Source organism: Corvus hawaiiensis, chromosome 3 (genome assembly GCF_020740725.1).
Source record: "Corvus hawaiiensis isolate bCorHaw1 chromosome 3, bCorHaw1.pri.cur, whole genome shotgun sequence".
Taxonomy (NCBI): domain Eukaryota; kingdom Metazoa; phylum Chordata; class Aves; order Passeriformes; family Corvidae; genus Corvus; species Corvus hawaiiensis.
This window is the reverse complement of record NC_063215.1, coordinates 2,283,936-2,297,971: the sequence shown is the minus strand read 5'-3', so window position 1 is coordinate 2,297,971 and position 14,036 is coordinate 2,283,936. Positions and strand designations below refer to the sequence as shown.

Genomic DNA, 14,036 nt, shown 5'->3' with positions numbered 1-14,036 from the left:
ATTGATGGATATCATGATTTCAGCCTCTCTCAGGCAAAAATCCTTCCTAATAAATGTCCAACCACCACGAAATCTCTCCATCCATTGCTTATTACCGCTGACGTTTCACTTTGCCACAGTGGCAGAATGCTGGAGCACCACTGTCCTGGGCCCCACCGTCCCACAAAGGACCACAAGCAGTCCTCCCAGTTAATCCAGTCCAGCTTCCATTTGCTCCCTGTGATCCATACCTGCCCTCTTGCCATTCTCTCTCTGCTTTTCATGGGGTGAGATAAAAAAGCTGTTTTATCTCTCTAAACGTAAACTCTGATCTCATATCAAATGCTGTTCAATAAATGAATACACACTCCCAGTTTTAAGTCATATATATATACATTTATACACATATTTCCATCAGCAGAGCACACTGGAAACTATTAACTCTCATCTCAACCTCTGCTGGGGGTAAAACACGTCAACTTGACAGGCGGTCCAGTGCAGGAAGATGCACACAAAGAGGTCAGACTACAATCTCAGATGTCCTGTCCACCTTGGCTGCTGTGTACAACTCCCTCCCTCTGCCTTGGGCCAAGATCACATTTCTTAACCTTAAAAAAAGTCAAGCTCTTTGCAAACAGCTCCATGGGCCACCCTGTATCCCACTAACACTACAAGACACAGCAGAGTCATAAAACCATTGACATTTTCACCAGAACATTTTCTTAATTACAAATACTGATAAAAACCTGCATTGCTTCTGCTTCTCAGACAATCCCAGCAACACTGACAGTGCTTGAGAGTGTGCCCAGGAGACAGAACATTTATATTTGCTGCAATAATGGCAGGGACCTTCTTACAGTCCACCAAGAGACAGCAAGTCAGTACCACCACTATGGAAACTTGCTGTTTGATCCAGATCTGAACAAGACCAGGTTTGATCAGTGTTGTAAATGGTGCTTCGTAAGCACAACTGGTAATCAATTTGGAAAAGAGGAGAAAATGTAAAGCAATAATTATCATTTCTACCTGCTTCCCTTGCTCCCCCTACCCCCATCATAGTTTTACAACCCTTCTTTGAGTCTGCTTAGGTAACCAAACAATCCAGGAGGGAAAGGAGTTGAAAAGCCCCAGCAAAGGGAGAAGCGGCTGCCAGTTCTGCCAATACAGTGCTGGGAGATGACGTGTTCTAGGAACTGCCCCTATCTTTCAGGTTGCTCCTATCACTTCTTTCCTTGCAGCAGAACTGAATCAAATCTTTGTGAGTTAAAAGGGTGCAGGAAGCTGTACACAGACGTGGGGGGATTTACTCTTCAGACAAAAAAAAAAAGACAAAAACCTCACAAACCACCCACATTTCAGCAACCCTAGGTCTGCCTGCACCCCTCTTGCAAGAGCACAGTTGCATATTCTTCATTGTATTTATAAATAGGGCTGGTTTTATCATGTCACAGGCTGTCATTTACACTGACTTCTCTCTCTCTCAGCTCATGCACAGGAGCTCCCTGGCCTGAGTTTGTAAATACAGATTTGTATGAACAGGAACAGATACACCATCGTGCAATATGAGGCCATAATTCCACCGGGGAGAAAGCGTGAAAGGAACCCCAGGTAATGGAACTGTTTGTACATATTCACACAAATAATCTTAGCCCTTGTCCTGACATTAATATAAGAACACAAGTCTTATGGAGCTTGAAATCTTCCCCTGGAGAAACAACTTTGCAAAAGCAATGGAAGAAAGCACGCTGTGTAGAAAAAGCTGTTTGTAGCTTTGCTTGCTATTTAAACCAGGCTGATTAATCTTTAAGATCCAGCAGCTTTTCAGATTTTTGCCTTCCCTCCCTTATTCTACAGCCTTTTTATCAGTGCTTTAAAGGAACAGCACACCAAAGGCTCAGCTACACCCAGGACTGTGCACACAAACCCCCACCAACTGCAAAAGCAGCAGCTCATGTGAGAGCTCAGAGACCACCAGGCAGCTGGGGACATGAGGCAGAAGTGGGATACAAGGAATACAAACCAAAAAAGAACTGGAATGTGTGAATCTGTAAGAGATCGTTTAGTACAGCAACCACAGCCCCTCAGAAACCATGGCAGGACAACAGGATACAGCCTCAAGCTATGCCAGGGGAGGTTCAGGTTGGACACCAGAAGGAATTTCCTCATGGAAAGGGTGGTCAGGCATTGAGAGGGGCTGCCCAGAGTGGTTTGGAGTCCCCAAACCTGGAAGGGTTCAAGGAATGACTGGACGTGGCGCTCAGTGCTCTGGGTGAAAAGGTGGGGATGAGTCACAGCTTGGATTCGATCTCTTTGGTCTTTTCCAACTTTAAGATTCTGTAGTTTTAGGTTTTCCAGTTGTATCCTCCAATCGGAACCATCAGGGTTCACATCTAAGCTTTCACTTTGAAAATGAGATCATAGGTCCTGGTAAAATTTGAGACTGATAGCAAATACATTCTCAAAGCTGACATATTAAAAAGCCCCCACCCTACAAATTTGGTAAAAGATGCTACTATTGACAGCCTGCTTTCATATACAACAAGGTGGGAATGGAGGGCAAGAAGATATTCAAAGAAGAAATATGAATGAACAGAAGGAATTTATAAAGAGCCTGGTACCTGCAGTGCGGCACGAAAGCCAGGCCACCCCCTTTCCAAAAACCTCTTGTAACCTAAAGCCCTGACTGTGAGGCCATGCTCCACCCCATAAGGTTAAAAATCTATATAAAAGTTTTCAGGTCTGGCCTTCAAGAATTGAAAGGTAGTCCAAGGAAGTCCTTCAGCACACCAGTGGGAAACCTGGGTTATGTGGAACACCAAAAAAAAGCTGTAACAAAACCTCAGTATGAAGCACAGTACAGAAGATTTCAACTAGGAAACAAGGCAAGTCCAGCACCTCAGGAGAAATCTTCCTTTTCCTAAGTTACTTGGGAGATACAGAATGAAGAGAGAGAAATCAGACCACCATTAGTCTGTGAGTTTTCCAACTTCAGGTCTAACTGCACCATGCAAAGGCTCTCTGCCTTTGCTGGAAAAAAAATCCTGCATGAACTATATAGATGTAATGCATATGTTGCACAAAACCAAGTTTACATAATAAAGAGAATATATATTTGCTTTGATCTCAAGCTGCACCATAAATTTTTAATAACAGCTGTAAAACAGAAATCTTTGGCTAGAAATCCTCAGCAGCAATGAAATTTAAGCTCCTACTCATTACAGGTTAAGAAAACCCATTTCCAATCCATTCCTTGTTACCAACTTCTCACAAGGAGAAATGCAAATGTCATCCACAGCCATTTATTTATTTGTAGATTATTCTCTTCAGCCTGGCTCTCTCCAAAACAGAGGGAAAAGGGACTATTCAATCTGGTTTGTCATCTTTGGTCCTATTAGCAGAGACATTGCTAAATTCAGATATCACAATCCTCTCATTTTATATTTCACTGGAAGGATGCCTCAATCTGTTTTTTTTTTCTCTACAGAGAAACTGTTAAACCAAAAGTACTAAAAAAATAACTTCTCTACGATGCACCACAAATAGATTACAGTTTCTAGTTCAAGTGCAAAGGGACAAAGAAACCAAAATCTTTTTATATGCAGACATTAAAGTAAAAGCAGGAAACAGACTTAACATCTGGCAAAAAAACATTAACCCTTGTGCGTTCAGTGATGCAACTCACAGAACTTCCTTTGCTGTCAGCTCCTTCCCCCCCACTAAAGAATCACCACTATTGTACAGCACTTAAAACAGTGTGTTCACTGCTCCAAAAGGTGCAATTATCAAATACATTATCTAGAAAAAAGATTACAATAAAATAAATATGAAATTCCTTGTTCAAGTCTTACATATATCACTGCATGCAAGGAAAGTATCACACAGAAGCATTTTTTAGGAGGAAGATTTTTAGAAAACAGTATTTAAAGCCAGTTTTTGGGGGTAGAAAGAGGACAGATGATTACAGTGCTGTATGATAAGATGAGAAACAGCGAGCTAATGGGATAGAAAACTGCATACACTGGAGACAGCTTTACAGGTTAGAGAAATGACAGGCAAATAGCAATCACACCACACCAAAAAGGCACTGACAAGTCAGAAAAAACCTTCATTTTCTAAATGACAGCAGACTTAGTCCCTGTATGAAGAGCACACAGAGTTGGAGTTAAACAGTAACTGAGAGTCCCAGAGATGTTTGGAGACTACCCAAAATGGAGAGAAACCATTCCTTCTCTTCCTTCCACAGGGTTTGTGCCCCTCTGTTCAAAGCCAGGTGGGTTTTTCTGGATGCAGATCCATCAGAAATCCAAGCTGTGTCCTGCCCTCCTTCCCTGCCAGGGCTGAGCACTTGCAGGGTCCTGCTGGCTCAGAACTTTGAACACACCCCAAATCACTTTCAGCAAAACTATCCCAGCTGGATCAAGCACAAAATTACAGAGGTCCATGTTCTCCCGACTGATTCCATCTGAACCATGTGAGAGAGTTACTAAACAGCCCTGTCAACAGATTGGTGAGGATGGGAAAGGGAAGGACTCACCATCCAGCTCACAGAGTTTAAATACTGTATTTGTTCATGCTTAAAGTGGCACAGGACTGAACAGGGGTTGGAAAAAAAAAAAAAAAGAATTAAATAAGCCAAATTAAAAAAAAAGGTGACTTAAATTAGAAATTAAGGCCATTGGCTCACTAGGAACTGAACTAACAGCACCTCCCTTCACAAGGGCTAACCTGGGATCCGGGTATGGAACACCCAACAGGAGAAAACACCGCAATGGAACACGTCTGGACCTCTCTTTGGGTGGGAAAGGGGGGACACAGAGGATATCCAGAACACCTGCAGCCCATAGTGAGGATGACTGCAAGGATATGCTGCGGAGGGGTCAAATGTTCTAGGCTCTCCTCAGCATCCACCACGGCATTATCCAGCCTTGCTTGTGCCAGAGATAAAGCAAGCTTCTGATCTGACCACAACAGCATATTTCTTACACCTGATTTTAACTGAACTCAGTCTCTATGCTGAGTTTTGCAATTCTTGCATAAACATTACTTTATAACTGCCCAAAAGCAGAGGCACAAACCTGCATAGCTCTGTGGTGGTGCAGATGAGAGCCAGCTCCAGGCAACGCTTTCAAGACATACCCCCTTATTTTTGCACCGCTGCTGCCCTGCAGAAAAAGAGCAGCAAAGCAGAAGCCTCACTGAATCTCCAATTACAAAGCCTACCATGTAAAATGCCAATTAAACAATTGCCTTCTAACTCTCCCTTGTGCCAGCCAGTGTTCAATCCAGTAAGAGTTGCATGTCTTTAAGAACCATAGTAAAACACTTTAAAAGCTCCACTTTCCAAAAGTAAGGTGAGAGAGAGAACTGGGGACAGAATGAAAAGCACAAGGATGCATCTCCATGAAAATTATCAGTTTAATTTCCCTTTGCACATACCACAGAACTGGAGAGGTTGGACGGCACCTCCCAAGCTTGTCCAGTCTAACCCCCCCTTGAAGTGCAACTTTCCAGTCCAATTGCTCCAAAAATAACTGTGCAGGAACATGATGATCCACCTGGATTTAGGTTGGTGCTGGGGTAATGACTGGACTACAAAAATACATCTTCCTACGAAGCCCAGCAGTCTCAGAGCCATGGGGTAGGGATGGCCCAGCAGGGTAGTTTCTGAAACCTCAGAGAACGTTGCTAAATCTTTTGCTTGGTGGTTAAGGCCAAAACCGAAAAGTTAGTTAAAACTGGGTTTGAGCAAAGTTTAGAACTGGGAACTGTGACTGCAAATGGCACAGGAACAGATACAAAAGAAAGACCATCAACAGTAGCAGGGAAAACAAGCAAGAGAAACTCGAGGTGCAGCATCAAAGCGCATAATTTGCAATTTCTCTTTCTGCGAACACCAGTCATGGTCCAAGACTCTCCTCAGCAGCTGTAAGAGCAGAGAGCTCGTATCCAGCACATCCAAATTAATGCAGGAGAGTTTAGGAGGTCTGCCCAAGTAATGTCTCCACACAATTATAGCTCAGAAGTCATAACCCCTCCCTTCAATATTAAAGAAAAAAGAAATCACATTTGCAGCCAAAATGTACTGATAATACTGCAATGGCAGCATGGCCCCAAGCCTGCAGCCTTCTCAGAAGTCATTCTCATTAGAAGAAAACTGAAGGATCATCCTCTTCATCCAGCGATTTGCAAGACATTTAACACACGCTGCTCACTAGAAGACCAGCACAGTCTCAGGAGTGGGCAAGGGGAGTTTAAGTGTTTCAATCCCATCCCTGTGCAGGTTTTACCTGGAGGAGATGGACAGCATAAAGCAGAGCTGGGAAGCAGCACCCAGGAGGACACCAGAGGCAAATTTCCGCCATGAGGGGTGGGGGAAAGGCTGCTCACAGTAAATTGTTTTGTCAAATAACTAGAGGGAGGGCCAATGTCTCCTCTGGAAGGCTGACAGTAGAAGTCTGTCAGAAGCAAAAACAATGGATAATTAATTATTCTTAAATATGAAAGGACCTAGAACTCAGTGATCTGCTAATTAAAAACAAAATATCCACAATATAGTTCCAGTTCAGTTCTTGTGAGAGCCAACAGAGAGCAATCCAACCACCTCTAACGTCAGTAAGAGCTTGTTTTAAGGACTCATCCCTTAAAGATATCAAAATTTAATGGAAATTGCAGATATTTAGTACTCGTCTATTTCATATTCAAATATCTGAGCTCACACATAATACACCAGAGAATCTTCACCAACTCACTGTGTTTCAGCAGTTCTAGAAATCACTGAAAAGTAACTGGCAAACCAACTAAACTTCCTTAGTGTAAAGCTGCTCCTTGAAGGCAGCTCTGGAGGGGCTCAAAGGAGTGAAGTTTTATTTTTGTTTTAGTTGGTCATGCAATGGGTAAGAATCAGAAAGCAGCTCTGATGTGTGAGAAGTAGCACAGAGAAGCTCTGTGACAGGGAGAAGGAAAGATAAATTGTGACTTTCTGTGAAGATGACAACACTTAAAATTAAATGTCCTTGTCTTAATTTCTGCTCCCACGTAGCCACAGTAGGTTGTGTGAGGGACAGAAGAAAACTAAGGTTTCTTCAGCCTATCTTTCCCACAGTGTTTTACAAAATAGGGAGGGAGTAGAGAGGTCTTCCAGATAAATCAGGATCTGCAGGGATCCAGCTGCAGGATCCCCAGCCTTTTGTGAGAATTTTCCTCCTCACAATGTGTACAAGCCATCCATCAAAGGATCCACAAAAAACAAAAAAATCCCAGAATCACTTGGGTTGGAAAAGACCTCTGAGACCATGGAGTCCAGCCTGTGACTGATCCCCACCTTTTCACCAGCCCAGTGCTCTGAGTGCCACCTCCAGGTGTTCCTTGGACACCTCCAGGGATGGGGACTCCAAACCTCCCTGGGCAGCCCCCTCCAATGTCTGACAGCCCTTTCCATGAGGAAGTTCTTCCCGGTATTGGAAATGCTGGACAAATAGCAATCTTGAAATACAAAGCAGAATGACAGGTTTTAAATCCACCCTCCCTAAGTGTGGTGCCTCAGTGCGGGCTGAAGGGAGGCAGCTCCCACAATTTTAAGACTTGCAATATCCCAATTCGGAAAAGGTGTCCACATCCTTTGCTCCAAGCACTGGACAGCAGGAATTCCTTTAAGGACAAGCAGAGGAGATGGCCATGACAACTCCATGGTCACCGTCTCCCTTTCACCTGCCTGCTCACGAGTCAGACACCTCTAAATTAGGAGGGACATTTGTTGAGGGACATTCATCGAGCCTTTCCCTGAGCCACAGACACCTCAGAGTGACCACCCTGAACATCACTGGATACCCCGTGGTCGGGGCTTAAATATTCCCTTAAAGCTTTCATTTTCCATTAAAATTAAAAAAAAACCAACCTGGAGCTTCATCCTCTAGTCAGGCAGGGGCCTGAAGAGCAGCATACCTGCATTCTGGTTTCTACCCTGGGTTATTACCCAGACTGTTTATAAAACCATTTTAAAATGCCAGCTTTTGTGTATTACAGTTTTATTAATCTTGAATGATACATCATAGGTGCAGGACGCATAAAAGGGATACAAAAACATGGTTTGCATCTTAAAATGCTTTAGTGAAAACAAATGAATTCTCTTTATTAAATGAATTGAACCTTGCTGTGTCCTCCACGGAAAGATTTCAGTATTAGTGAATCTCCTCCTTCATTGTTCTTTTTTCCACCTTATGTTAGGGGAGGAAAACAAGTATTTCGGCATTTACAGCTCCCAAATGGTTTCTCAGTTTTGAATTAAATAGGCTGTGATATGAACTATCTGAATACACAGAAATAAAGGAAATATTCTCTATGCACATGCAGAAGAGGCTACTTTTGTCAAAAAACAGGTTTACTGCTTCATCAGACTCTGGTTCCATGTGCTCAGCCAAGAGTGACAACCTCCACTCCACTGGTTTGACTTGATTTGAGATACTGGCAGTAGAAATACAATATTTATATTGTACACCCCAGGTACTGTTGGAGTCCATTACAAGAAACAGAGGCATTACAGCAAAAGGCTTAGGCTTTAGAAAAAGGCATTTATATATTTTAACCTATTTAAACAGAAAACTTTTTTTAACAAGAAACCAGATTTTGAATTCAGGTTATAAACCCAAGTTTAGGTGTAATTACAAAGAGAAGGTAGAGATGCTTCATGGCTGGTTTTATCAGCCAACTTAGCCAACAATCAGCTTTTATTCTTATCAAAGATACAGATGCATCCATTTGCCATTAAACAGATCTGTTTCCCACAAACTGGACACAGCCTCCAGGCTCCAGATAAGCAGGGAATCTGGCCTTCTAGCATCCAGAGTGCAGGAATTTTAACACCTTCCTGGAGCAGCATTTAAACTGATCATTAGTGTCAACAAATACAATCCAAATGGATCGTCCCAAACCTCTTTGGAAGCAGAGACTCTTTTCTGCTTGTTCAGTGTTTAACACCCTGGAGGCCCAGCTCCAGCAACGCCCTCTAACTGCAGCCACTTTAATCTTCATTTTAACTATTTTATGAGTCATTTGTACGCCAAGGTAACCCACCTAAGCAATCAAATACAACCCAAAAAAGATCTGGATCCCAGTTTAACAAGCCTCAGAGGGGAAAGAAGATAATACCTGAAAAAGTTCCATGTTCCAAGCCAAGGTTTTATGGAGGAAGGGGAGGTTGGAAGGGGACCGAGAGAGGGATGATCTTCCCATAGCACTGCAATGCCACAGGAAAGCACCACGTTTAATGTAATCAAGCTCTACATTGCAGCCATATGGAAACAATTTCAGTCAATAAACAACTCCTGCAAGAAGACAGCAGAGGAACAGGAAAATCAGATCCTGATTTAACCAGGAGGCAGGAGAGCTGCTGGCTGAGCTCAGAGGCTGCCATGAAACGAAATATCCATGTTCACCAAAACTCCACAGCTTTGGGTCCCTATCACTTGCCTTTGACTTCCACACCTCAGACAGCAGGAGTACAAATGGCACAGCTGCTTCCACAGTGGTTCCCAGCCTCCAAGATCCTGGGCCTCAGTGCTCTCCCCTTTTTTCCCCCCTTCCCAATCTCTCCTCAAAGCCTATTGCTGTGGCCAGCTTCCCACCTGATAGCCAGAAAGGAAGCAGACATCCCAAACTTTAGATACTCTCCTGACCTCTCTGCCATTATCTGCCTGGAATTTGCAGGTTTCAAAATAGGGACTTTCTCAAGGAGCAAATCCTTAAAAACACCCACCTGGAAAAAAAAACCAACCCAAAGCACCACGCATTTCACTTTTTCCTGTCAGTAGTATTTAAATGAGGCTTAGTTTCAAGATCCCATATTATCCAGGATCCTAAAAACCAATGGCAAAAATACTGCCTCTCCTGCAGAAGACAACATTCCTGTGCACTGCTGATTACAGCTGCAACACCAAGGGAGTAAAAGCTAAATCAGTTTGGGACAGGAAAAGGGAAATTCAAGGGAACAGCCAGCAAGCGAAGGCAGCTGCATTTTTAACAAAAAGCAAGAAGGCACAGTGCTATGAATAAATCAGAATTTACTTGAGTATGACAGAGGAGTGACACCAGTATTTATGAGAATAATGCCCACGAACTGAAGGGTAATTCATGAGTGTCTTCAGGAGTAGCTGCTTGGTTGGAAGTTCATCACTTCCACAATGCCAAGGGATCTGGCAGCACATGCGCCACAACCACCCCAAGAGCGCTGACATTTTACACCTGAGGACATCCAGAAACAAAAAGCCTTGGGATGTTTCTCTTAACAACAAAAGTGCAAGACTCAAGTATAAAAAACAAATACAGTACCATTAATAAAATTTAAACCCCAGTAGCTTTCTGGTAGAAGGGAAAACCACTGAGAGTAGTGGGAACAGTCCCCTGTAGACTGGGGCAACACACCTTTGTCACATGAAGCACCTTCTAATTCACCAGCAATAAAAGATGATTCCCAGCAAATCCATTAGCAGAGAAACATTTAAATCAGTCTAAAACCCACGCACCAAAGAGGCCTTTCACCCCAGGCCAGGTGGGTGTTCCTATTTTGCCAATGCTCAGCAAGGGAATGGAGCAAATCTGCAAATCTGTAAGCTAGTTATCCATCCAGGCAAAGAACAGGAAAAGAAAAATCCGTGTTTTCCCAGTAAAGAATTACGAGAACAAGGACACCGGTAATGCCAGTCAGCACATTTTAATGGCAGAAGTCTTGACAAAGGACTAACTTTGCCCTTTTGAGATTACAAATGGAGTTGAGCAGAGTCAAGCACATGCACAGAGCGTACTCTGGTTCTGGTGGAAACCCACATCGGCTGCTCCGTATTCAAGAGCTGTCAGTCAGCCAGTTCTTAATCTACTTCCTGGGATTGCATCATGCTAATTTTTTTTTGTCACTAAATTTAAGATCTGATGCAGTTCAACATTTTTATCACTGCAGATAAAAATCTGAGTGACACCAGGGCTGTAGCACAACAGGACATTATTAGGAGGAAAGGACAGCAGGAGAAAAGAGGCTGAAAACCTGCCTTAAGTTAACTCAGGAAAGCCAAACCCATCAGAATACAAAGGCTAATTTATAATCTAAAAAATGCAGACTGTAACTACTAAATGGCAGACTTTACTTGAGTAAAGAATGTCAGTACTGGGGCAGTGAGGCTCATGAACAGGATTTCCCTGTGCAAAAGGGCACCTGGGAACCTTTTCAATGGCTGTGCAGCAAAAATGGCTAAAGGCACCTCGGAATTTGGTATGGATCAGACACAGGCTGCAACAAGCACCGTTTTTGGTCTCCACAATGTTAAAAATAAACGGAGAGCATGAAGAATCACCGGATGATCTGAGTGCTGGAGAAAATGCCTCAGAGTGAGACTTAAAAGCTCAACCCTGTTTCCTTATCTATCAAGTAACTTGATTACAGAGTGTAAGTACCTTCATGGCAAGAAAGTCCTGGATACTAAAGGGCTCTAATCTTGTCAGAAAAATCCTAACAAGAACCAGCGGCAGAACTTAGACTAATTCAAATTAGAAATCAGCCACTTACAACTACCAAGAGAAGTGATGAGCCTGAAATTACCAGTGATGGACACTCAGGGCTGGAAAGCTTTCAAATTGTTTTTAGCCAAACATCATTTACTGGTCTCAGTTTCAGAGTAAATGATTAAAATTTAAAGGCCTGTGATACAAAGCATATAAAACATATCAGGGAAGGCAATTTAATTATCTGTTCTCGCCTTAAATTTTATGAATCTCCAATATGTTAACATCACTCAACTTCTGTGGACCAGGAAATTAAAGAGGGAGGAATAAGTTTCAAGTTCAGCAAGTTCCCTCTTTTTCAGACTTATCACTAAACAGCTGGAACTCCCACGAAATACAAACAGGGAACGACCAACTAAGATGTCTGGAAATCACGTGTGATACAATTTAGTGGGGAAAACTCTGATCAGCTACTTACTTACCCCTCCCACCTGGGGCATGAAAAATCAGTATTAGCTTAAATACCTAGTTCTCATTCTGGATAACTACACCTCTGACATCCAGGTTTCTACTCCCAAGAGCAGCAGCACTCACTACCAGCCAGCCAAGTCAAAATGCTTACCCTGCATCATAAAGTAAAACCTATGGCAGAGCCTAGAAAGGAAATTTCATTGCCAGGAAGAACTTTCCAACACTCAAGCACCACTTCCATGTCAGAGCTGCTGCACACCCAGTTGCTCAAACCCCCAAACCCTGCCAGTTAAATCACAAAGAGATTTGTGGTAAAAGCTGACATTGTAATCAGAGAATCTGATCATGGCAGAGAAACCGTCCAAAGTAAAGGTCAGAATAAATATCCAAGCAGGAACAGCGCTTGTATTTGATGAACTAACTAACTGCTTTCTGCTGCCATCAGTACTACAGTGCCATGGTAAGAACAAAAAGCAGATTCAGTGCTTGCCTCAGAGCTCAGAAGAAACGGGCAGCTCAAAATGCAGGAAATGACTATATGCTGCACTTCCCAATTGATAGGGCAAGGGCTTATCAGAAGAACAAAACTGGCTGTTCACAAGGCCCTGAAAGAGTAGCCTACACTATTGTTTCAGTGGTAGTTATCCTGCTGCTGAACTTAAAAATTCTAAGGAAGTGAAAAGAAAAAAAGACTTCTTAAACACTAAGTTCAGAAGGGAGGAGAAGACTGATACCAGGAACTCAGGACAAGCAGGATTCAGCTGGGGGCAGACCCAAACATAATTAATATAATTTTTATGCCTGGCTTGTAAATTCGTTCCTTAACCCAACATTAAGATCTCATCTACCACCACAGCAGTGAATGGGATTCATGTAAATTTAATACAGCTTAAAAATACATCTTGTACATATGGAGAATAAAAAAAAGGCCACCTCTATGCATGAAGCAGGTGTCAAAATTTGTTTCCTCAGGCTGGAAGAAACTCTTTCCTGGAAGCAACACTCCACCCATTGGGCAAACAGAGACTGGAAGCAGTACCTGCCAGCATTCCATGGACACACACGAAGTGGGATCTTTGTCAAGCCATATTACAGACGTGATTTAGGTGTACTCATGTACAACCTGATGGAAGGGCTTGGTACTAAGTTTCAGGCTGGTAATTGCACTGAAACCAAGATGAAATGATGAAGTGAACGTTCAGAGTGGAATTCTGTAGCAAAAAGTGAACTGACCTTCCACAGCTCCTGGTTGGCTGCACAGGAAAGATAAAGCAGAGCACACTCTGTCAGGAGCACTACGGCAGTTCCCAGTTTTAAGAGCAGACTTTAACTTCAGACTCTGCCTGCAGCTTTGATTTAGAACTGGGAAAGGGAAATCTCCACACAGGGAGAATTACCAGTTATAGATTCTTTCTTTTCATTCTTAATAAAGCACATCAAAACAGTACTTGTTCAATGCTGGTGTCTGCATTAACATGAGGCTGAAGCAAAACAAATGACAAACATGCCTGTGCATTCCTGAGATAGATCTGAAGTCCAACACCAAAAAAAATCCTATTAAATGAAGCAGAAGAACAGCAGTGCAAGAAAGAAGGGCATCCCTCACAGTCTTGGGAGGGGCATCTCTCACAGTCTTGAGAGAAAGTTTGCTTTTGGTCTGATGGGGGGTAGAATATAATGGATTTAAAAGCAAGAAAATTAACTGAATAAATAAGGATGAGAAGTGTCGAGCCACAGAAGTCAGTGGGAAATCCTCCCACCATCAAAAAAAAAAAAAAATCTCTGGACTTAAGTATTCTTAATGTGCACATTAGATGGCCAGCCAATAAATTCCTTATAGGGTTACTGTATACCAATATATCACGGATGGAAAGTGCAACAGATGGGGAAGACACCTGAGTTGAAGTGCCACTGCCTCAGTCTGTGACCTTACATGAGTCACTCGGCCTTTGTGCCTCTGTTTCTCCATTTGTAAAATACCAACACCTCTGTCAAGCAGTTCTGGAGATTTACAAACAGAGGTACAAAGTATTGTTGTGTCATGGAACAGTGAAAGGAGGGCAGTGGCTCGGCCAGAACAATCAGGTGGGAGCCGTTGG

At 42.8% G+C, this 14,036-nt stretch overlaps 1 protein-coding gene across 10 annotated transcripts in view; it reads right to left on the bottom strand.

The window, feature by feature from the left end:
• The window catches only part of HMBOX1 (homeobox containing 1), a 107,034-nt gene that overhangs the window by 87,958 nt on the left and 5,040 nt on the right, over positions 1 to 14,036 (bottom strand). The gene's annotated exons all lie outside the window — the stretch shown is intronic.